At 46.0% G+C, this 25,031-nt stretch overlaps 1 protein-coding gene and 1 pseudogene across 2 annotated transcripts in view; both read left to right on the forward strand.

Moving 5' to 3' along the window:
- The window catches only part of PRLR (prolactin receptor), a 147,089-nt gene that overhangs the window by 19,219 nt on the left and 102,839 nt on the right, over positions 1–25,031 (forward strand). The gene's annotated exons all lie outside the window — the stretch shown is intronic.
- On the forward strand, positions 1,739–5,072 carry LOC118499416 (annotated as a pseudogene).

Genomic DNA, 25,031 nt, shown 5'->3' on the forward strand with positions numbered 1-25,031 from the left:
GTCAGTTCTCAAGAGTGGGTCTTAAGTAACTATTGGTCTTTGAGGATTAGGTTTTTCCTAATTTGCCTACCTCTTGACACTCATTTTGCCTCATTAAAAGAATATTTTCTAGATCATTGGAGTCTAAACAGTTTTATTTTATCTGGTACTTTAAGGAAATGAAAGAAAGTAATTTTGCCTGAGAATATAAGTGCTTGATCTTTAGCATATTATAGAGTGGATTACTAAAGCTGGTGAAAGGATAGAAAAGTGAATTTTTATATAGGCTTAGAATTCTTATAACCTTATTCTGGCATTATAGAATGGAGTAAAGAAAATTATTATCACCCATAATTCCATCACCCAGAAAAAAGATCATTGTTTATATATGGTTAAATTTTTTACTCTCTCATTTTTTAAAAAGTTAGAAATACAGTGTATATATATTTTATAAACTTTTTAAACTAGTGTTATATGATAGCCAACTACATATATGTATATGTCTGACAGCATGTTTTTAAGCCTATATAATATACTATAGGTGAATGCACTGATTTTGATATTCTAAAATAATATTAATGTTCATTTATTGACTACCAGAATAATTCATTTTTATACATTTACCAACCTACTTATTTCTTCTTTTATGAATAACCTCTTCATGTCAGTTTATTAAGATTTATATTTGCTCTCAATATTTTCCTAATTTTTAAAATTATGAACTTTTTATATTTTAGGATATCACTATTTCTGTCATATTTGTTATAAATATCTTTCATAATTTAGTGATTATTTTTTAATTCTGTTTACAATATTTTTGACAAACAAATTTATCAGTTTTTGTGGCTGAAGGTCTACTAAACTTTTCCTTTGTGATTACTTTTTAGCTGTTAATTCAACAAATACTGATTGAATGTTATGTGTGAGCACTAAGCAGGATGGTAGGGGTAAAACAGGAAACAGGGCAGGGATGGCTTTGCTTCCTCAGAGCTTGTAGTCTAATGAGGGCACCAGACAAACAAAACCCCGACGGTTATATGACGATATATTATAAGCTCTGCAAGAGGAGGTACTAGGTGGCATGAGGCACCTACTCCAGACTTTGGGGTAAGAGAAGGCTTCTAAAAGAAAGCAACCATCTTAGCTGACAATGAGGAGACAATAGTCGTGTGAATTGGGGCCAAGGACACAGTACATGCAGACGTTCATGTTCAGTGACCTGCATGCGGAAGGTCCTCTGAGCCTAGGACCTGCAGTGCGCGTGCGTGTGATGGGCTGAAGGCAGCGGGTCGAGAGCAGGATCAGGAGGCCGGGGGAGGCTGTCGCAGTAGCCAGGAGAAAGGCGGTGATGATGGGCAGGGAATGTGTTAAACAACTCACCCCTTTTCTCTGGATAAGTAATGCTTCAGTTATATATAAAGTGCTTATGCATGTCACACTATTTATTGCAGAATAATTTATTTGGTTGTATTATTATGTCAACTCTTGGGCAAGCACCAAGCTGATTTTGAGTTTTACGAAACTATAAACTGGGAAGGGATGCAGCCTCTCGTTACTTTTCATTTTCAAAATTGATTCATTTACTCTTGCCAACGTGTTCTAGACAAACCCTAAAATGATTTTTAAAGTTAGAAAAGTATATGCACATATAATATGTGTGAGTCTAAATATATATGTACGTGTGTATATTTATGTGTACAGTCATGCCCTGCATAACAAAAAAAAAAATGGACCACGTATAAGGTGGTGGTCCCATCAGGTTGTAACAGAGCTGAAAGTTCCTATCACCTAGTGACAGGAGCTGCCGTAAGATTGCAGCAAAATGAATTACTCACCTTTGTGGTGATGTTGGTGCAAATAAACCCACTGCTCTGCGAGTTGCGTAAAAGTGTAGCACAGTTATGCACAATACATAATACTTAATACTGATACTAAGCAACTGTTACTGGTTTACTTCCTGTGCTATATGTTCTGTCATTATTTTAGAGTGTACGCTTTCTACCTATTAAAAAAAAACCTGCTGCTGTGAACGAGTGTGCCATGTGTCACTGGCAGCAGCCTCACATCTCCTGTGTACCATGTCTCTCGATGGCATCGTTTTCTCTGGTTCTGGATTTCATCTCCTGTTTTGCCTGCCATGCCCCTGACTATACAAAAATCCTCTGTTTACATTGCCGGTAAGGCATCGAGTAATGGACCTGGAGATGAAATTAATTAAGTGATTAAGGACAATAAAGATGGGAAGTCTGTGACGGTTACTGTTCACCAGTCAGACAGGTCCCATGCCACCATAGCTACAGTTTGAAGAACAAGAACAAAGTGTCAGATGCTGTCAAAGGCCTGCTTTACTGCAAGCAATGAGACTGACAAGAGAAGGGACTGGATAGGCCGTGGACAAACTGCTGGTGACGCAGAGCCAAGACCATAGCCCCCTCAGTGCTATCACAATCACAGCCACAGTGAAATTTGTTTGTGATGTCGAAGAAAAGAAGGCTAGAGAGTTGTGCTTGCAGCCCTGCTTTCTCTCTCCCACAATGCCTCACGCTCTTTCTTTCCAACCTGGGCCCGACACAATGCCTCCCACCAAGAAGAGAGGTGAGAGGAAGGGCCGTTCTGCCACCGATGAGTTAGTGAGCGGCGAATACACCGTCAGCATCCACAAGCACATCCACGGAGTGCGCGTCAAGAAGCGTGACCCTCGGGCACACAAGGAGACCTGGAAATTTGCCGTGAAGGAGATGGGAACTCCGGATGTGCGCACCGACACCAGGCTCAGCACGGCCGTCTGGGCCAGAGGAATTAGGTGACCAGGTGCGCTTGTCCAGAAAACACGGTGCGGATGGAGATTCACCAAACAGGCTCTCTACGTTGGTCACCTGTCTACCTGTCACCACTTTTAAAAAGCTACAGACAGTTAATGTGGATGAGAACTCACTGCTGATTGTTCAATAACTTATAAAACTGCAAAAAAAAAAGAAAGAAAAGAAAAGTCCAGACCCAACTACAATGTTGAATTCACTGCTAGTGCTGGTGGTGTACATAATTCAAGAATCATTCATTCCATAATGTGAAAGTGAGTGGTGAGTCTATCCATGATGAGAAGGCAGATGAAGAATATTGGAAAACTCCAGATAAGATGATTGTGGAAGAAGATTACCTGCCAGAGCAAACATTCGGCATGGATGAAACCTCCCTACTCTGGAAACAGATGTTTGAAAGGACTTTCGGCCGTAAGGAAACCAAGTCAATGCCAGGTTTCAAGGCTCCTAAAGACAGGAGAACAGACTTGCTAGGGGCCATGTTGCAAGCTGCAAACCAAAACCCTTTTCCATCTGGCACTGGACGAACCCCAGGGCCTTTGGGAATAGTAAGCACACACCGCCACTGCCCTCCGGCAGGAGCCACTGAGACGCCATGGGTGACCCAGCTTCTCTTCCGAGATGCCTTCCTGAATTGCTATGCCAGCAAAACAGAGAAGTTCTCTTTGGAGACTGACATACCTTTCCAAGTGTCGCTTATTGGTGATGACACTCTCAGACATCCTGGCATTGGTGATCTTCCTCTCAACAGCAAAGTGGGGTTTCTCCCTCCAAACGCCACCTCCTTAATCCAACCAATGGGTCAAGGAGTTATAGCAGCTTCTAAGGCCTCCTGCCTGAGGGGGACCTGTGCCCAGGCCATTGCTACAACTGAGGAAGATGCCGATGCTGTTCTGGAAGGATGACAACGTCTATAGCTGCATCAAGAACCTCGCTTGGGCTTGGGATGATGCCACCAAGCAGTGTATGAATGGCATGTGGAAGACGACACTCAGGAGGTTCATCTGTGACTTCAAAGGATTTGTCAAGGATGAGAAGATTGCAAAAAGGAGCCAGACTGTGGTTGAGATGGCCAACACCTTTAACCTGGGTGCGAATGAGGATGACATCCAAGAGCTCCTAGGGGTGACCTCTGAGGAAGTGACCAGTGAGGAGTGCGGGAACTGGGACACAGAGCCGAAGCAGAGGCAAGAGAAAACTGCAGGAGGTGAATAAGAACCCCAAGGAAACTCACAGTGAAGGGCTGAGTAGGAGCTTTAGCAGCGGCTCTCAAAGAGCTCCTTACAAACTATGGAAACATGGACCACAACACCAAACGGTTTCTGTTAACAGAGAGGAATATTCAAGGTGCAGGATCTGCTTACAAGCAAATCCATGACGAGTAAAAGAACCAAACGGAGCGAATCACCACCACTGTGGACATAGTTCTGAGAGGAGTGACACCACCACAGGAGGAGCCTCAGGCAGCTCTCTCGGGAACTAGTCCTGAAGGTGTTGTCGCCACAAGAGGTGACCGCTCCCTGTGAGTTATCGCCCCTGAAGGCCTTCCCGCGGGACACGGCGTGGAGGTGGAAGAACCTGTTTCGGCTTAAGTTAATGTGTACGTTTGTGTCCTAACTTTTAACAAAGAAGTTTAAATAGTAAAACAAAAAAAATAATAATAATTTAAAGATGGAAGAAAAGACTAAAAGTAAAGATATCATTGAAGACACAGGCATTTCTCCTTTTGCTGCTTTGCACTTGAGTGATTCGTACATTCGATACGTCCTCATAAAGACCTATATGGTAGGGACTATAAAACCAGAATAAGGAGGTAAAGAAAGAAAATATTTTTGTACAGCTGTAGAGCGTGTTTGCGTTTTATGGTGTTATTACAAGAGATTCAAATTTAAGAAAAATGCAAACGTTTGTAAATAGTTAAGTAAGTTCAATTTAATTTATCATCGAAGAACAATGTTCTGTGTAAATGTAGTGTCACTCACATGTAGAGCGTTTCTAAGGTCTGCAGAAGCACGTTCTGGGCCTTCGCGTTCACTCACCGCTCACTCCAGTCCTGCGAGCTCCGTTCACGGGGAGTGCCCTACGAAAGTGCACCATTGTTATCTTTTATGCTGTATTTGTCTGTACCTTTTTAATGTTTAGATGCACAAATACTTGCTATTGTGTAACAATTGCCAGTGGTGTTCAGTGCAGGAACACGCTGTACAAGGCTGTAGCCCAGGAGCAGTGGCCAGACCACACAGCCCAGGGGTGGGGCGGGCTACACCACTGTGGCCTGTGTGAGTGTGCTCTGCGATGTTCGTCCAAGGCAAAACCACCTGATGGCACATTTCCCAGAATGCATCCCTGTTATTAAGCAACTCATGATCACACACACACACACACGTTCGCACACAGTCTCCTGTGTCTCTGATGGGTAATTTGGGAATGTGTTAAGTCTATAGATCACTTGTGGAAAAAATGGCATTCATTTTATACTCAATTGGCCCACGAAGAAGCTTTGACCATCTTACTTTAGTTTTCTTTTATATTTCTTGCTAAAGTGCTATAGTTGTATTCATATCGGTCCTGCGTGTTTCTTGTTAGGGTTATTCTTATGTAATTTTATAATTTTAATAATTTTAGTTTTTCATTTTAAATGCATCTTTTGTTCCATATCTTCCCTCTAATATTGCTGGAACATATGAAAATTACTAATGTATCTGCATTTTCATTTCTGACTAACTTGTAATTAATTATGAGTCTCTAGTTGATAATAAAAATTTGTAACCATAATCATGATGTCTGTAACAACAATTTTCCTTCTTCCAAGAGTTGCATCTAATTTTTATTTGATGTCTTGCAGCATTGATTATAACTTCATTAAATAATAATAGTGAGCATCTTCTCTTACTGCCAGTTTTAAAAAGAGTGCCTTTTGCCTAATATTTTTCAGAGTATATTCTGTGAGAGCTAATAAAATAAATTTGGGAAATGCTACAAATGAAATCCTCTCTCTCAGGTATTTATAATTCCTATTAATATATTAAGAGTCTGAGCTCTGCAGTAAGGAAACCAGTTCAGCTGAGTTCAGCCCAGAATTTCTAAAATGCATTTGACCACAGAAGTATTTTCCCTCTCACTTGGAAATTTACATCGCTCATGACAGTCAAAATTCTGTTAATTTGATCTTACTGTTTTCAGTACTTTGTGAATCTGGGTATTTATCTTTCATCATACTGTGGGTTGGTTTTGCTATTATTTTTCCAGTAATTTAGAAGACAGTCATCCACTTTTTAATTTCTACAAGTGATTGTACTCGAGATTTTTCAAAACACTTCTACCTATGTATTATACTTACCAACAGCATGACCATGCACATTTTAAATCAAGTCCAGATGAAATGGTATGTTTGAATAACTCCATCACAAATGAAAACTTCAATCCATGTTTACTTCCTTCTCATCCTTTCCTCAGTATTTATTAAAAATGATTTAACACTTTTCATTTGGGTTACTGTCAATAAGATTTTATATTACACGACTTCTCGTTTGCAAATTGTTTCATCTGTTCAGCAATGGAATCATATTTATAATTTATTCTAGGCAGTTCCGTGGTTATCTGGTTTCTGTGTCCATAGCTATTGTCCTTTTATACCACAAATAGCTCATTTTGACATTTTATTAGTTCATCTGTACGGCACCTAAAGGATATCTTCAAGAATTATCAGGAGTAGAGCAAATAGGTCATATACAAGGTCCAGCACAAATAATGCCTCCTTTTATTGTAAAATAGTTTATTACAAAATCATAAGCATGTAACTATGTAACATAACAATATCACACTCAAGCACACCATATGGCATTTTAGGTGAAATGTTCCAATTGTAACTGTCAACTATCACACCCATGTTTTTACCCTACCAACCACACTCAGGCAGGCTTTACTTCTGCTGGATCCTGGTGTTTCTTGTTAATCCCTCGGTTAGCTTCAGCACATTTCTTTGGGCTTTCCACATAAAAGAAGAGTGATTCATCTGGGTATAAAATTCTTGTCCCATCATCCTTTTCTCCTTTCATGTCTAATCCCGTGGCCGAAACATCTTCTGAGATCATCCACACTGGTGTTTCTTAATAGTCTGTTTTTCTTCCTGGATATTTATGGGTTTCACTTTGTAATTCAAATATTTTATCGTAATGTATCTAGGTGTGAGCTCTTTTTCCTGATTTTGCATAGTGATTGCTGAATCATTTCAATTCCCAGAGTCTGGTAATTTCCAGAATCATTTCTATTTCTAGAGTCTGGTAATACATTTCAATTCCCAGAGCCCTGGGAAGAGGTTTTTTTAAATTTATTTTATAATTTTGAGTATTTCTTTGGTTATATTATATTTATTCTTTTTAAAAATATTTTTTTAAATTTTGAATGCCTTTTTTGGAGATATTAGTTACATCCAGTGGCATACAGAGACTAAGCATATACTTTGATCAGTTTTGCCAAATACATACACTTGAGTAACCTGTGTCCCTGTTAAGATCTAGGGCATTCCCATCACTCCAGCAAATGTCTTCAAGCCCCCTCCCAGGTGATCCTGATACCAGAAGCAACCACTGATCTGATTCCTACCTCCTAAGATTAGTCCTGCCTGTTCTGAAGGTCATATAAATGGAATCATCCAATGTTATGGCTATGACTTCTTTCACTGATATTTTTTGAGATTTGTCCATGTTGCTGCTTGTATCAGTAATTCATTTCACTTGTTGCTGAGCAGTATTCTATTATATGACTGACTACACTGTAACTTGTTTATTGAAATCTTGTTTGTGGATACCTGGGCTACTTCCTGTTCGGAGCTATTATACATAAAGTTTCTATTAACATTCTTGTTAGGTTTGTTGTGAATATATGGTTTTTCTTTTTGGATAATTACTTAGGAGTGGAATTCTGAGGTCAAATGGTGAGAATGCATTTAACTGTTAAGAAACTGCCCGCACGTTTTCCAAGTGGCTGTTTCATTTCCACCCAGACCAACAGTTGGTGAGGGTCGGTTGCTCCTCAGCCCACTAGCGTTTCATGTTGTCACTTCCATGTTAGCTGTCCGGTGAGAGTGCAGGGCTGTCTCTGTGTGGTCACTGGTCTCTTTGTCACAAGTGCACAGTAACACTAATTGCATCCCATTCCCCTTTTCCGAATCTACCATCTCCTCTCTCATTCATTCCTTTTAGGAGGCACGGTGCGGAGCCTGTGTACCTTAGGGACTGTCTGACTCTGTCTCCCACAGCGTCAGTTTACTTCTTACTGCCTTCAGTGGCCATGTGAATATTTACGCTTTTGGTTCTTCTCCGATCCCTCCGTATCTCACCCATAACCTTTCTCCTTCCCTCTCTTTGTGTCATAATAGCTACCTGCCTCTCTTCACAGCGTCCTGTTTCTACCTCAGTTGAGGATGTGAAACAGTTTTCTAAAATTACCTCCGAGATGGTCTTTCAGTTCCCTTGTGATGCTCTTTTTCTCCCGTCTATGCTGTTGATTTTTCGTGCTTACTCATCCAGAAATGAAAATCGATCTCCTTAGACCCGGTGTTTGCGAACACAGAACGTGTGCAATGTGTTCCTGGACCTGCTCACCGTGTACTAGGCTCCGAGTCCTCTGATCCACAGCCGGAGGGGCAGAGTGACATGTCCTAGTTGGACACCAGCTTCCAGCAGGCATGATGCAGCCTTGTGCCTGGAGCTAGAATCTTCGCTTCCCCCACTGCCTGTTCCCCTGCACGCAGCAGAGAGAGCACAAAAATCCATCATCTTTGGGCTGCGCTTTCTCAGGACTCTTCCTTTCTCCCCAGCCTTTTTTGTTGTTGTTGGATGTGTCCCAGGGTTTAGTGTGCTGCTGCAAAGTCCTGTAACATCCAGCTTCATTTTGTTCTGGGGGTTGAGATTCTTGTACAAATACAGACAGGCTCACCTGCTGGGTTGAAGGTAGTTTCCTTCAGTGGGGGGAGAACTGAATAGTTTTCAGGAAAGGAATGAATTGTTTCCCTACCTTCTTTGAAGGCAACAGTTTGTTTTTGTTTTCGGCAGCAGGTCCTGTTGGTTCATTCAGTGCCATGAATCACGTTAATGCTGACAGCTCTCTCGCGTGTCTGCCTGTGGGTGACTAGAGGTCTTGGCTGGGGATATTGTCTCGGGTTTTCTTTCTCTCCCCTCTTTCACCCCAGATCTTGAGAAGTAGTCAAAAGCAGGCACTTGTTTCTGAAAAATCTAATGAATATCTTTTTAAATCCTTTCAAATGTTAAGACTTTATGATTCTATCATCTATTTCCTCCATGAATCTGAGCTGAACTCCTCATTTAATTGAACCCAAGTTCATATGGACAATTAATATGTTTCTTTCTTTTATCTGCATATAAATTCAAATGTGTGATGGTCTCTCTGGCAGTCTTGAGCATTCTAAAGTGCTGTCTCCGCAAGGAAACCTTTTTACAGATGACTAAATGTTCTGGGGGGAGAGGACATTTCCTTTTCCTGGCATGACAGGAGGCTAGGTAACCGTATTTTTGTGACTTTCTTAAAAGGGTACTTGGTGTACGCCTTGAAAGATATGGCATTATTGTCTTGGGGGGCCACCTGATTCCAAGTCACCTAACCTTCAGAAAGTAGACATACGGAGATGCCTAAGACAGAGTCTCTTGCATTGGGTCACTCAAGGTCTTCCTCTTCTCTCTACCATTGTCACGTGTGAAACTTGTCATCCTAGTGTCTGGAATTTGTGGCATTTCCCATATTGTTAGTAATCTTTTGAATCTCATACAAACTCATTTTTTCTTCTAAGATGATGCCTTTTATGTCTACCGGGAAAGCACTTGACTCTGACATCACACACCCCTGTTCCTTGGGAGTAACATGGTTGGTGAGGTGAGAGTCCTTGCAGAATAACATCAAAAAGCCCAGAAAATACGACTGAGCCTCAGCACAGCTTTGGAGGCATCCTATTGGTACCCTCTGCTCTGCACAGTGAAAATCCCCAACCCTGCCCCCTCACAAAAAAATGGGCCTACCCTGGACATAAGATTCAAAACCTAGCTAAACATGCCATCATCATGTGTAAGCATGTGTCATGTACTCTCAGCCCAGGATACTTGTCTCATCCAGAAGTAAGGTGACACATTTAAATTCCAATCTTGTTTTGAGAGAAAAGTTTCACACAATTACCCTTTGAAATATGCATTCCCTAAGGTATCATAAAGCAATGCCCCATAAAACAGTGTTTCTAAGAAGCATGTATGTCCCTCCCTTTAATGAGTTTTCTTATCACCACCAGTAAAAATAAGGGTTATGTTGTTCTCTTCATGACCCTCAAAAAGAAATCAATCTTGACTTGCAACACCAAAGATACCAAACAAAGACAAAGGTTCAAGGAGAGAAACATTAACCACCTGCCCAAAATATTTAGTGTAGCAATTCTGACCTTTTGGTAAAGACTCACAATTTTCATGTTTGTCCAATGGATGAAAAGAGGAGCTTTGTTACTAGAAATTATATTCAAGAGGGAAGCTGGTCTCACTGACAATTTTCTTGCTCCATATGAACTATTGCTTTTTTTACACAGGTGTTTGATAAGCTATTAGCAAAGCTGTGTTAGCCTAACCCTGTGCCCCTTCAGATCTGCCTTAACACTATTGGACCATCATTTAGCAGTTTCCTGATCCCCTTTCTTCCATAAATGGTGGATAATACTTCAGACTACAGGTAGGCAGAACTGTATTGGATCCACAGTTTTGGCAGAATAGGTTGCTTGCTATCTGCCTCCTTGTAATAACTTCGGACACAGCAGAATGATCTGTGGCCACTGCAGGAGCTCAGGAAGTCTCAGTTCTTCATCTCTTTTCTTCCAGCCAGTGGGTCTTGTTGGTTACACACTCAGCAAAATGTCCTGCCAAGCAAAACATCTTCTGTGGACACTGTCACTTCTGGCATGACCACACGTTGGATGGTGTCTTCAGGATTTTTTTAACCATATTTTGTTAGCACAAGAATCCATTCAAGTTCCTACTGCCTGTAGAAAAGGTGAGCCTAGTCTTTCTGAAAGCATCATTCTCAAACAAGGGAGCATTCGGGGCAGCAGGTCAACAAGGTGGCCAGTGACAGGGGCTCCTTCCGGAGCCAGATGAAGGATGTGGTCAGCTCAGATCCTCTCCTCGTGCTAGTGTCCTTTAGGAGCAAGAGCTACCAGATCACAGGATCTACCATGACAGTGAGAAGCCAGCAAGGATTTGTAACACGTTTAAGAACAAGGATATGAGTGGGGTCATTATACAATCATCACCTGCTTGATTGGCAGCAGACACATGTTCCAATAACAGGATGTTTTTCTCAGCCTTTCAGAGGATTACAGGAATGGCGCAAGACTTTACCTCATTCGTGTCGTTAGTACGAGCTGCGTTGTTACCATATCTTGTATTGTTAGTTTACTTCCAAACAGATGCCCTCACATAGTTTTCTAAGGTAGAAAAGAGCCACATTATGGTCAGCATTTCTAAGAGATGCATCTAAAATGTACTCACTTAATCTCTCAATTGTCTGCACAGATGTTGCCCACCCACCATATGAAAAGGTGACCATTCTTGACCTTCGAGAAACACACGGTCCAGTGGAGGAGAGGGCCATGATACAGTCATGGACTTAAGTGGGGGTAGCTACTGAACAAGAAGAGAGTAAGGAGGAGATTCCACGGAGGAAATAGTACAGAAACCTTACCGTGATGCACAGGTCCCTTGTATTTGGGGCAATTGCAAGGAGTCTGATGGGTGGAGCACACAAAGAAGACATGGAACATGACCACCAGGGTGGCTGGAAAGAGTAGGTTGGGGTCAGATGGCCAAGAGCTTCGAAGATCGGGCTAAGGGGTTGGGTCTGTGACTTGGCGAGTCACCGTAGAACACTTGAAGTCAGGCCTCTTGATTCAGAGGCATGATTCTCTCTGCTGGATTGCACTGTGTTTGGCAAAAGAACAACTCAATGCAAGTATATAAATTACCTGTTAAAGCAATCTGTGAGTTCCCTTATTATCTCTATCTCATGGATGAGGAAACTGAAGCACAGAGAGGTTAAGCAACTTGTTTAAAGTCATACAACCAGTTAGGTCATCCCTGGCAATCTGGCGTCAGAGTCTCTGGTCTTAGCTCCACCATGTTGCCCTCTCTTGGTCTAGGGATCTTTATGCATCTGTCTGTGTTCTACTAGTGTTAATGCCAGCAAGTAAGGGCTGCCTTCCAGAATAGACTCATGACTGGCCATGTGTGAAACCAAATGGTCTGATGTCTGTGAGGACACTGGTCTTAGGATCCAGGAGTAAAGGATGTTCCCAGGTCCTGTTTTCAAATATCTTTTTCTTTATTCCTTCATGGTTATTTCAGAGCAGCACCTGGAACTAGGGTGCCTCGTGCTGTTAAGGGCAGACAAGTGCTAGAAGCACCTTAAAAGGGTATTAACAGATTTGAGGAGACCTCCGAGCTGCTACAAATACTGCAGCTGTATTTACTACACGAGATGTTAAAGTGAAAGGCTCAGCATCTCAGAGCAGTAGTATGTGCCTGATAAATAAGGGTTATTTGGCTTTGTTTAAATATTCATGGAGACCATGGAAAGACACTGGGTGTAGACCAAGGTCAAAGCAGGACTAACAGGTCCTACACGTGTTTCTCTTCGTGTCTTGGTGTCGATAACATCCAAACAGTCCTTGGGGCTGTCATCTTACTCTGCACGTACCAAAGGCGGAGGATATTTTCCCGGGAAGCCCAGGTCTGCTCTTACAGTGTGCCTCGAGTGTTGTGGTTTTACAATTCATCTCCTGTGTTTTGCATATCTATAGCTCTTTAGAGCCTTACCAGGGATCAATATTTGCTTCAAGTTCAGCATTAGTGAGTATAATAAAGGAGGAGGGGGAGGAGTTGCCCCAAAGGCTAGAACGAGCACGGTGGGAATTGTGAGAGCCAGACATATCTCACAATGCGAAGCCTCTGATTAACGAGTACGGTGATTCACTGCAGTTACTGCATGAAGCACTGACCTCTGCTCTCCCAGGAGCGTTTGAGCAGAAGTTGAGTAATGAGTGGAATGGTGGGTGATAGATGGGAAGGTGGAATAAGAGCATGATGTCTGAGGTTGGACTTGAATGGCTTCTGAAGTCTCTTGCACCTCCAAAGTATCGTGGAACAACATGCAGGCACGGGCCAGCATGAAGAACTTAGAATTTCACTTTATCATACTCACCCATTTCATTTAGAGAAGGATAGCTGGTCCACTCTTTTGGGAGTAGTAGTCATCTTCATGTTCACCTTCATACCTCGTAGATTTTAACATATGTTGAATATATAGATATATAGATGTGTGTGTGTGTGTGTGTGTGTGTATGTGTGGCATACATGTTCAGCAGCTTTTCACTAGTGACCATCTCCACAGGGTAGGACAAGGAGAGGTAATTCTGTGATTATGTTGTAGATGGAAACACGGGGCCCAGGATCTTCCCACATCCTCCTGTTTCTGGTTGTTGTCAGTTGTGGCCCTTTGAACAGAGTCCTTTACTTTATATGTGGACATTTTGTTTGGTTTTAATTACAGTGAAAATTCCTTAAAGGGAATGGGTGTGGGGCGTTAGGATAACCTTCTGCGGAGAGATTTTATCTTTTGTTCTCTTACCCTAGAGTGCACTGTTCCTGGTCCAAGGTGCTCTTTCCTCACACATGGCTAATATTTAAGAAACGTGTGTTCAGTCGAATTGTCATACTAGAAGTTTATCAATCACGTGGAACAAAAGGGGACTATGCACAGCTGATAGCTGATGAAGCATGCACAAGTCCAGGTGTTCTGATCGCAGGGCAAATTTCTGAAAATGCAGTGTTGCCAGTAGTGATGTGATAGAAGTAGCCAGGTAAATGTGCATGGGCGACCAAACAGGACTTCCCTCCATGAATCAGCTCTCACCCGGGTCAAATGGTCAATTTCTCAGCGTCATTTGTCAAAATGGATCAGGCTCTTGTCAAGGAGGCTGTATGAGCAGAGGTAACTGGGTAACGGCTAGATTGAAAGGAGAATTGATTCGTTCTCCTGTGGCCGTGTTACCAGGAGTGATAACGGGCTGGCCAAACCTTTCCTCGAGAGAAAAAAAAAAGTTCCACTTGGACATGAGCTCTATTGAGGAATCCATCTCTTTCTGCTTTGGCTTTTCTTACACAAGAAATCTCACTCAAGAATCAAGTACATAGTTTGGAGGGTCATGATTTTGCAAGAGACTGGGTCATGTTCTCTCCCAAGTTAATGATTTCCCTAGGAACTGAGTGTCTTCCTAGAAATGAGGCATCTTGCTAGAAACTAAGTCAAGTACATCAGCTCATTCCCTAGGGCTTATCTGTGTTCTCAGTCAGCCCAGGCCTTTTATCTCCCGCTGTGTTCTTCTGCAGGACATCAGTCTTCCCCCAAGCTCTCCACTGGGGCCAGCACACACCAGTGCCGGCTGTCTTCTCTTTCTCGGCTGAGACAACACCCCAAAATCAGCCTACGCCAACTCTGCTGGAAATTCCACCTTTTCATTTCTGGTCCAGATAGTCATCACTCCCCCACTGGCACCTTATTCCTTCGCCCCAGAGCAATGCTTGGTGAGCTCGGGCCGCTCATCCTGGACTCTCAGGACGGCACCAGGAAAGTCAGTGAGGGAATCGGTATACATTTTGGGCAGCTTCCCTGCATCACAAAAGAGGGATCCAAGTTGGTAGCTACTCTTGGGATATGGAAGGCTCTTCAGCAGCATATTTGATTATCCAAACATGGGAGAAGAAATAGAGGTTTCCAGGAGTGGATTTCTGCTCAGTCTTGCATGCTGCCTGTCTTTTGTGGGATACTTACAGGGATTTACATTCATTCCATTGTCATGGGGACTCCAGGAAATACAGATATTTGAGCCTCATTTTTTGGAGATGAAGAGACCAAGGCGAAACAGGGAAGTGGCATGCCCGTGGCCACATGGCTGATAAGCAACAGGGCCAGGGCTTGGACTCGGGTCTTATGACAGATGCCTTATCCGATGCTCTTTCTTCCACCCCGTGGCTGCCTCCCAAGTCCCCTGGAGGACATCAAAGCCCGGGAGGACAGAGTACAACAACAACAATAGTAAAATCAATAATGGAAGCTTTAGCGTTTGTTGTGTTCTGAATGCCATACTAATAACTTTATACACACTGTTCCTTCGACTCTTCGTAATTTCTGAGGGCTGTCATTATGATCCCCATTTAAAATAGAAACTGGGTTTCAGAGAGTGTAAGTGACTCGCTCACAGTTACACAGATTCTTAGAGACTGAATCTGTCTCTAGACCTCAGTGTCGAGCCATGGAATTTGCTGGTGCCATTGAGCTAAAAATTGGGAGAAAAAGCAGGGCCTGGGGAACAGAGTCCTGAGCAAAAAGGGCAAAAGATCTGAGTCTGAGTCCTGATCCTGCCTCCCTTCATCTGCACAATTGTGAGCGAATCTGTTAACCCCTCCCTCAGACTGTGGACTCCTTATTATGAAATGAGGCTGGTAGTTTGGGCCTGGTATCTCACAAGGGAGGATCCGGTCAGGCCAGACAGGCGGGGGTCTCTCTAAGCTGGAGAGCTCCATACAAAGGCAAGTGAGCGTTAGAAGTAGAACTACCGTCCTGTGTCGTGACCCCTCTCAGCAGTGTCCAGAAACTCTGGCCTCCTCCTCCGGTCCCACCCTCCGGCCATAGCTGCCAGAGCAACGTGGTTAAGAGGAGCGTTGTTCACAGTGAATGTCCCCAAGAAATCATCTCCCTTTCCCTACAATATCAAAACTCAGTGAGTAGCCCTGGCTGGCATAGCTCAGTGGACTGAGCGTGGGCTGCGAACCAAAGTGTCGCAGGTTCAATTCCCAGTCAGGGCACATACCTGGGTTGCAAGCCATGACCCCCAGCAATCGCACATTGATGTTTCTCTCTCTCTCACTTTCTCCCTCCCTTCCCTCTCTAAAAATAAATAAATAAAATCTTTAAAAAAAAACTCAGTGAGTGAAATTAGGCTGCCCTTGATGGCGAGTGGATGTCTGAGCACCCTCTCCTGGCTACTGGCCAGAGCGAGTGTCGGTCAATAAGCCAGGTTAGTCACTGCCCTGAGACTGTTTGTGTTCTGAGAATGACTAACCACCTTCCCGGCCCTAGAGTAAACAGGACTTTTAGAGGGAAGGTTCTGGGACAGCTTGTGGCCGAGACGGAATTGATTTGTTCTCGGGTCAAAGGTCATTCCTATTCTGGGAGCTGCTATGTACCAAATGCCTCCTAGGAGACAGGTGAATTAATGATATCCTTTCTAACCCTCACGATCGCCCTGTGAAATCATTTTATTCCCATTGCGCAAAGGGAGAAACTGAGGTTCTGGAAGAACTGCCCGGGACCTCAGGGCTAGTAAGTTTCACTCTGGTCTCCCGGCTGTGTCATCTGTCCCCTGCCCTCAAACAGCCAGCCAGTCTCAAAGGGCATCGCTCCCCCAGTGCCGCCGTCCTTCCACCCATCGCCAGAACCACTCGGGGTGGGGAGGACCAGCAGGCAGGACCGAATCTTGCAGTTCTGAAACTCACGTCCACGATTTGGGTGGGGTCTGGGCTAGGACTAGCCTTCACTCCCATTGTGTTTCTTTTTGACAACTTATTAAAGCCTTCCTTTCTCTTCTACGCATTTAGTCCTGGGTTTCTGTCTAGTCACGATGAGAGATCTAATAGTTTTGGAAATTCTGGTCCCCTGGAGTACAAATTTGGAATTCATGGAGGAAATGGAAGCTACAAAATGAGACTGAAAATGACATTTTCAGACTCAATTACAGGTTTTCAATCACCTTATTTTGGAATATCAAGCTAGGTCCTGTAGTCACTGCTTTGCTCACGTAATACCAGCTTTTATTTAGAGAACTACAAAGGGCAAAATGTAAAGGGGAAGAATGGATGTCCTTTTTAGTTTTCAGTGTTTTAAGGAAAAGTTTTTTAGAAAACCTTTTTTATTCCCCCTACATTTCACTCCCTTTAAGATAAATGTATAGCTATAAAAATGATACAGTGAAAGCCTTTCTCCATCATAACCTTAATCAAAGGAGATCAGAGGAAATCATTATTCCCAAGCTCATCATACCACAAAGTAGATCACAGCTCCTCACTTTAGAGAAAATAAATTTTTCCCAACCAGACATGTTGCCTGTCTCACAGTCATAACCACTTTCACGTCTGGGATATCTTAAACCAGAAATGTCCAAATTACGCGGCCTGGCTCAGGGGGAGAAAAGAAAGAAGGGTCGCATCGAACTCTGTCTCTGGGCTCATCGGGTATGTCTCCTGCTGCATTTCTTGACACTGAAGAGAAGCCTGTTTACTTGCAAACTCCATGAGATTCTAGCCTTTTGGGGAGTTAAGGGCGGGGAGGTGGCTAGAGCCACATTTCCGTGTGCTTTCCCTTGTATCCCGGCTTCCGAGGAAGGGGAGCCCCGTGGCCACGCTGGAGCTTCCTGCCGGGGGACGCAGCTCTCTCTGCGTGCAGCTCTGGAGAACCAGAAACCCCACCCGGGCAGGTGCCACGTCTTCAACTCCGTCGACCTGTGCTGCTGCTAGTGTGGTGACAGTTGTTCATTTAGAGACAGAGACTTCCAGGGGGACAGATCTGCTGTCCCCAGGGAAGCTTTCCAACTTCTGGCCATAAGCAGACCCCCAGACTAACAGGTTTCCACTGAAGAGGGTCTGCAGTTCGCTGAAAACAGCCCTTCCTGGGAGACTGTAAACAAGGCCAAGGGACAGATTTTAGAGTGCAAACCAGGTAGGCGTCACCTATATGCTTTTTAGTGGCAAAGAAGGAGCAGGAGGGAAAGAGAGAATGAAGACTGAGTGATGGAATTTCATCATAAAAACAAAGCAGGAAACCAAAAAAAAATATTTCAGCAGCCCAAATTTTTTTTTTCCATTTACAGAACTAGTATCTCCTACTTAATCACAAGTACCAGAAAATAAAATAAAGTAAAATAAATAAAATAAAATAAGATTTAATGGCCAGTTTGCTATGTAACAGGGGCAAGGAAACTAGAGCTGAGAATTCACACTTGTATCTTTGAGAAAAGAGAGAGGCAAAGAGAAGAAGTTGAAAATATCAATGACCATCGCATGAAATAAAGAGACTTTTGTAAGTGTTTAGCCAAAATACACCTTTTGTTCAATGCCAAGGAGACTCATTGAACTCATTGAACTCATTGAAGGTTATCAGCTTTGCAACTTCTCTGGGGACTGGAGGCATGATTCAGAGTCAAGGGCATGATAAAATAAACTGTTCTATCTGTTTACTTTGGCAGGTGTAGGGCAAAGACTGCATTAAGCAACATTCTGCTAGGGCCCGGGGCCAGCACCATGTGAGCAGGGAAAGAGAATCCTTCTCTGGAACAAGGTTTTCTCAGCCTCTCTGCTCTCAGAGGGGCCCATAGGCGTCCACAGGAGACAGAAAGGAGAGCCTGGCTCTCTGGAATAGTGCCCTGTCATTGGGAGACCCGTAAGAGGCTGAAGGATGGCGCGAGAGGGATCGAAAGGCCGGCTAGAGAACTAGCCCAGGAGCACCACAATGCTACCCTACAATGCCACCATCATCAGGGCAGGTCTTGCGCGGGCAGGCATGCGCCCTTCAGCTTCCCAGTCCCGGTCCTCATGCAGTTGCATGTCCTGGGGGGTAGTGAGTGGGGGGGAGGGGGCCTGTGGGCCAATGCAGATCCAAGGTGACAAGCCCAAGTGAGAAGGAAACCCTGAACCTGGCCTTCTGGGAGCTTTGCTGAAGTCCACAAAGTGACTCAGGACTGAGGCTGCCCCAGGGGGTGAGGTCTCAGCCGCAGGGCGAGAGCTCTCTCTCGGGGGTGGTGCCAAGCGAGGTGGATGATTTATCGTCAGCGGCCACCACACTTACACCCTGTGGGTGCTTCTCTCCAGTCTCAGAGTGTGAACGGGCATGACGACGGGCCTGGCACCCGTGGTCGAGAGTGGCAGACCACGGAAGTTGAGCTGAGGAGTGGTGTCCCATCGGCAGACTCAGCAAGAGCGACATTTGGTTGAGTCTTAAGCATTCAGCCGAGCCCTAATGGAACCAGTTACTCCCCGATCTGAGCAGTGAGGGAATCCTAGCGCGGGGAAGCCCCGCAGGAGACCTGGGGAAGCAGCCAGAAGGGGAGGAGCTGGCCCTGTGGCTGATCAGTTTTCAAAGGCAGAAACAAAAACAAAAACAAAAATGATTGTAGCTTCAAGCACTTCCAATGAGCCTGTGACTCTCTCCAGATCCTACAGCGAAGTACCTGGGTGGGGCTGGCCTCACCCTCTTCCTTTCCCACTTGTCTTCTCAGTTCTCCTCGTGGCTCAAGTTCTTGGCAGATTGATTGGTCTTAGATGTTTTTAAAAGCTGGGGTCAGAGGCAAGGGGTGCCCAGGGACCTACAAGCCCCACCACTGAGGCCCATTCCCCCGGGGAAGGTCTTGAGTGACTTCCTTCTTCCACCAGCAGCTGCACTGGGGCATCCAGCCCATGGCTGAGCATTGCTGCGCGGGCCCCCAGGCAGGAGCTCTAAGCCTGCCCTCTGCGGGGCAGCCCTCACGTGGTAGCCTGGGAGACAGGAAAATCACCCCGGCAGAAACAGTTCCCTGAGGAGGCAAGCCTCATTAACTAGGGTTCAGGTTTTGCTTCTGCTCACTGAGTCCCCCACGGCCCCTTGGCCCATACGGTAGTCTCCTTTGTCCTTACCCACGGGGGACAAAAACCCCCAGTCGGTGTCTGAAACCTCAGATAGTACCAAAACCTTGTCTGTCCTGTGTTTTTTCCTACACATACATAACTGTGATGAAGCTTATAAATTAGGTACAATAAGAGATGAACAACAATAAGTAATAATGAAATAGAGCTATAAAATATACTGTAATAAAAGTTATATGGCCCTGGCTGGCATAGCTCAGTGGATTGAGGGCGGGCTGCAAACCAAAGTGTCGCAGGTTCGATTCCCAGTCAGTGTACATGCCTGGGTTGCAGGCCATGACCCCCAGCAACCGCACATTGATGTCTCTCTCTCTCTCTCTTTCTCTCTCCCTTCCCTCTCTAAAAATAAATAAGTAAAATCTAAAACAAAAAGTTATATGAATGTGGTCTCTTTCTCAAAGTATCTTATTATACTAACGTGACCTTTCTTCTTGTGAAGACGCGAGATGATAAAATACCTATGGGATAGATTGAAGCGAGGCGAATGACCTATGCATTGTGACATAGTGTTACGCTGCTTTTGACCTTCTGACCGTACATCAAACGGAGGATCGTCTGCTTCGATTGAGCTTGGGTCATCAGGCCATGGTGATGTCGATGGTTGGGTGTCGGGAGCAGGCAGTGACGATGGTTGGCAAACGTTGCAGTGTTTATTTCTGAAATTTTCCACGTAACACCCTCAGACCATGGTTGAGCATGGGCAGCTGAAACCTCAGAAAGCGTCTGGTGGACAGACAGCATTCCCCTCTCTCGTGTGGGACTCCTTCACCTTGAGGCGCGATGGGCAAAGGCCAAAGCAGGTTCACATTCCACAGCGTGACAGTGTGAGCGCCTCCGACCAGGGCAGCCATTGACACACTCCTGCCAGGAGTAGGATGGCTTCTCCTGAATCCACGGCGATCGCTTTCTTGGTGGCCAGAGCCACAGACCATCAGAACACGACGGGCACCTCTGCTCAGGGGGAGGAAAACAAAACCTGTTTGACTTCTTTTGTGCCTGTTCTTCCCTCCAGGATCCAGGGAACAACAGGAGAAGGAGGGGCCATTCTGTCCAGAAAGAGTGTGGTTGGCACAGGCGGGTTGAAGGAGATTATCCTGACACTGTAGCTCACGTGCCGTGCTCCTGTTTCTTCCCTGAGCGTTGAGGACCTACTGCACGCCAGGGTTCAGAGCTATGGAGTGGGCGAAACCCACTCCAAGGCCGCCTGCGGCTCAAGACAGCTATGAATGTGGCTCAACACAAAATCATAAATTTACTTAAAACATTATGAGATTGTTTTTGTGATTACATGTTGCAGTGTATTTAATGTGTATCCCAAGACAACTCTTCTTCCAGGGTGGCTCAGAGACGCCAAAACGTTGGACACCCCTGGTAAGGCAAGGCCCTCCCAGCCAATGAGGGTCCTGTGCTCAGGATGGCTGCCCCTTGGCCCCTGCTGGCCCCCACGGTGGGGTCTGCACCCCTTGCTGGCTTCTCCTGGCACAAGGAGATATAAGTGTGAGGAGCAGGGGTTCAGGGAGGTGCTTCTCCTCAGGGGAGTCAGGCTTGGGGGGACCCCTGTGAGTCTCCTCTGGCCTTAAACAGCCCAGAAGGGGCTGGCTTTACATAAGCCCCCTTGTCCTCTGTGTGTTCATTTCTGAGTGGGCAGGCAGCACGTGAGTGAGGACCTTTAAGAAAGTAGGACTGTTCTTTCACTGCTTTTGCTTTAGCTCTATTTCAGTTTCTCTCTTTGCTTTCTTTCCTTTTATCTTGCCACCTTCTCGTCACCTCCCAGAAAAGCTGGTGGCTCCTCCCTGCCCACAAGATTGGGCTCGACTTTCTCAGCTCGCCCTCCAGGGTGCGCAGGCCCAGCACAGGACTGTGGCACGCTGTGAGAATGAGAGACCAGTCTCTTGGTCTCCTTCAATGCCTGTAATGCACAGGAGCTGATGGACTGCCTTTTCTGGAAACTTGACAATTAGTCTTTTCCTTCAGAATCAACTTCCCTTTTTTAGCTTAGAGCCTGTTAAAGACTAAGGTTGTCCCCCACTGCCCCCCACCGCAACCAAACCCAACAGATATATGTGAGCAAATACGTGAGCAAGGCTCCCCTGACCCCCAGCCCTGACCCTGGGGACCTTCTGAAACAATTGTGCCCTCGGGGTTTTCAGCAGGGGGTTATTGGGGCTGCCCTGTCCCCATGACTGAACAGTGATAACAATTCTCCGTGCTTTCGCGTACAAATCAATTATTAACAGTAGGCTGTAAAAAGATAAATGGTTAGAATCCCAACCTTCTCCTGCTCAGTGGAGGAATGTCGAGGAGGCTGTGGTCTCAGGCCATTTGCCTCCAGGACTATCAATGAATATGTGTCAGGCGCCACCCAGGAATGTGAGTGGGGTCACAGCTGGCCGGAGGACCATGGGCGAAAGGCTTTGGTGCCTTTCACCTTTCTTTGTCAGCTTTGAGTCTTTCCTTTCGTCTTTCTCTTCTGATACCAGAAATGCGCAGAGGGCGGGGAGCGTGATGAGGATATCAGTGGTTATGCAAAGGTCTTGGGGAAAGGTCTGTGTTTGATAAGACAAGGGCGAGGAGACAGCAGGTTAATATGAAGAACAGCATGGAGGCCCACGCCGGCCCCCAGGAGTGCCAGGGTGGAAGTGCGGACTGGCGTGGGATGAAGGTTAAAGGGCCAGCCTGATGAGATGCCAGCACTGGTCCGCTGGCAGCGCAGTCCTGGGGCGGTGGGAAAGCTGGTTAGGGATGCAGTGCATCAATGTGACGTTGGGACCATCTGTGGCTCTCACTGGAAAGCAGAAAGACAGAGAGAGGCCAGCCTGGATTGTGCAGGCTGAATTGTGCGGGGGAGAGCTCCGGGAGCTCATGCCAGTGGGAAGCCTGGGTGGTCTGGTCTGAGGCCTTCGTCTGTTCGTTCATTTGTTTAATTTGAATAGACTTCATTGTTTAGATCAGTCTTAGGGTTACAGAAAAGTTGCACAGAAAGTGTAGAGAGTTTCCATATCCCCCCTCTCCCCTACACACAGATTCCTCTAGTATTAATACCTTGCATTAGGGTGGCACATTAATTGCAATGATGAGCCAATATGGACATATCAGTATTCACTCGAGTCCACAGTTCACATAGGGTTCCCTCTCTGTGTTGTACAATTCAGTGGTTTTTGACAAATGCATAATGTCATGGGCCCACCATTGCAGCATCATACAGAATAGTTTTACTGCCCTAAAAGTCCCATCTCACCGTCTCACCGTCTCACTGATTCATCCCTCAGACCTCGACCCCAAACCCCTGGCAACCACCGGTCTGTTTACAGCCTCCATAGTGTTGTCTTCCCACAGTGTCACCTAGTCGGAATTACACAGTATGTAGTCTTTTCAGACTGGCTCCTTTCACTTAACAGTGTGCTTGTGAGTCTCCTCAGTGTCTTTCCGTAGCTTGACAGCTCATTTCTTTTTGGAACCAAATAACATCCCATTGTATGGATGTACCGCCCTTGGTTCATTTATCGGGGCAGACTTTTCAAAGAGATAAAACGCAGAAACCAGGGGAAAGGCAGACGAAGACGGTGACGGGAGCAAGAGGAGGACGGTCTGGGGAGGTGGGAGCAAAGAGGTGCAGAGGCCGGCACGGGCCTGAGGCAGGGTCTCGGCTGCGGTGCTCAGGGAGAGGCCAGCTCCACACCGCCCTCTCCCGGGCCTTCTCTGTTCCGATCAAAGCCTCATGACAGCAAAACTATGTCCACTTCATTCCAAGAAGCCAACACACTGCAGGCATCCAGTAGGCATTTGTTGAACCAAAGCATCCAAAGTCTTTTCTAAGGAGCAGGCTTGCCCAGGCCCCAGGAGATCCGAAGTGCCTGAGGCTGGCCGGTTGTCTCCGGCAGGTCTGGGCGGCTCAGCGGCCGAGACCTTCCCTGCCCCGCTGTGGGGCGAAGCTTGCCTGGGGACGTTCTCTCCTCAACCAAGGTTGCATCTCTCTTGCCAGCATCTGCACCTGCCTTGTGTGATGTTACATAGGTAGAACCAGAGGCGACCTTTTCAGGAGGCAGGAAAACCAAAGGAGAGGCCAGCCAAGCTAATAACATACCAGGTAAGAAGGTGCTCTTACTACGGGACAGCATCTGGCTCTCCATGTGCTAATTTTCCAACCCCATTTCCCAAGCAGCAGAATGAGGCCAGACAATCTCTGTGGAACAGGCAGGGCATGTGGGGTGACCCCAATACTAAGAAAGAGCTGTGGGGGGAAGAGGAGTCGTGTCCTCTGGACGCTAACTTCTGGGAGGAGAGAAAGTCCTCGTGGTGACAGTGACGGTCCATGTGTGGGAGCTGCTGCAGCCCAGCAGGGCAGGTACAGCTCACAACAGTGTGGGTGGAAGGGGACAGCTCTCCTGGGGGAGCTGGTAAGTCAGCTCAGAAACTGCAAAACCAAAGCAGTTCACCAGTTCGAATTTACTAGCTGGATGGTGATTCCCCAGGCAAAAGGGCTTGTTTCCCAGACCTGTGACTTAAGCAAGGCCACTGTTTAAAACCAGGTCGTCTCCCAAGGCATGACGTGGGCGTTGCTTGGGGCCCACATCGCTTTCTGTCAGTGGGATGAACGGCATGAATGAGCTTTGTAGGATGATGAGGGCGTTTTGCTTGGGATCTGTTTCCTCCCGAGTTCCCACGTCTGTGCTGACGTCACTTACACCCTCACGGGGTGGAGGGCGCCTGAGAATGTCTCATTGAAGGGAAGGAATGTGGTGGCTGCTGGGTCTGAGGCTGTTCTGAATGAGGCTGTGGGCCCACCCACAGATGCATTTCCTTCCCTGTCCCCACGGTTACACCAGAGCCTTAACCAGAGCAGTCAAGGGTCACCATGGGCAGTTAACTGGGCACGGAGGGTAGAAGTGGGGGCACCAGGTGGATCAAGGAGCAGTCGCCTCCCCACCTTGGAGCCACTGCGGTGGCAGTCCTTGAAGGAGGAGGGCACATCCGAAGGGCAGGTGGCCGGTGTCGATTCTGAGCATCGCCAGGGGGCCGGCCTCGGCTCCTTCAGCCACAGGGCAGTGGAAGCAGCCCAAACACCCTCCACATCACCAGACATGCAAGTGGGGGAGGACCAGGCTCAAGCCACAGCGTGGACTTAGCCTTGGGGGCTGCTGGCCTCTCCTAATGCATCAGCGTCTGGCCGTTCCCGCTGTGCCTGGCGGTCTCTGGGGTGTTTCTTGCCCACGTGGGCCCCAGAGGACTGCCATTCCATTTTCTCTCTCCAGACACGTCTGTGAGAAAAGAGAGTGTCATCACAATCTGTCTGCTTTCTCGGGGCCTCTGCGATTTGGGGGCTTACAGGCACAGAACCTTTGTTTGATTTTCTTGCCCATTTGCCTCCAGGGCGAAGTCTAACATTGGGTAACAGTGGCGAGAACAGAAGAGACTGTGCTTGGCATGCTCAGTCTGTCCCAGGAGCGTGAATCAC

Source organism: Phyllostomus discolor, chromosome 3 (genome assembly GCF_004126475.2).
Source record: "Phyllostomus discolor isolate MPI-MPIP mPhyDis1 chromosome 3, mPhyDis1.pri.v3, whole genome shotgun sequence".
In the NCBI taxonomy this organism is placed as follows: Eukaryota; Metazoa; Chordata; class Mammalia; order Chiroptera; family Phyllostomidae; genus Phyllostomus; species Phyllostomus discolor.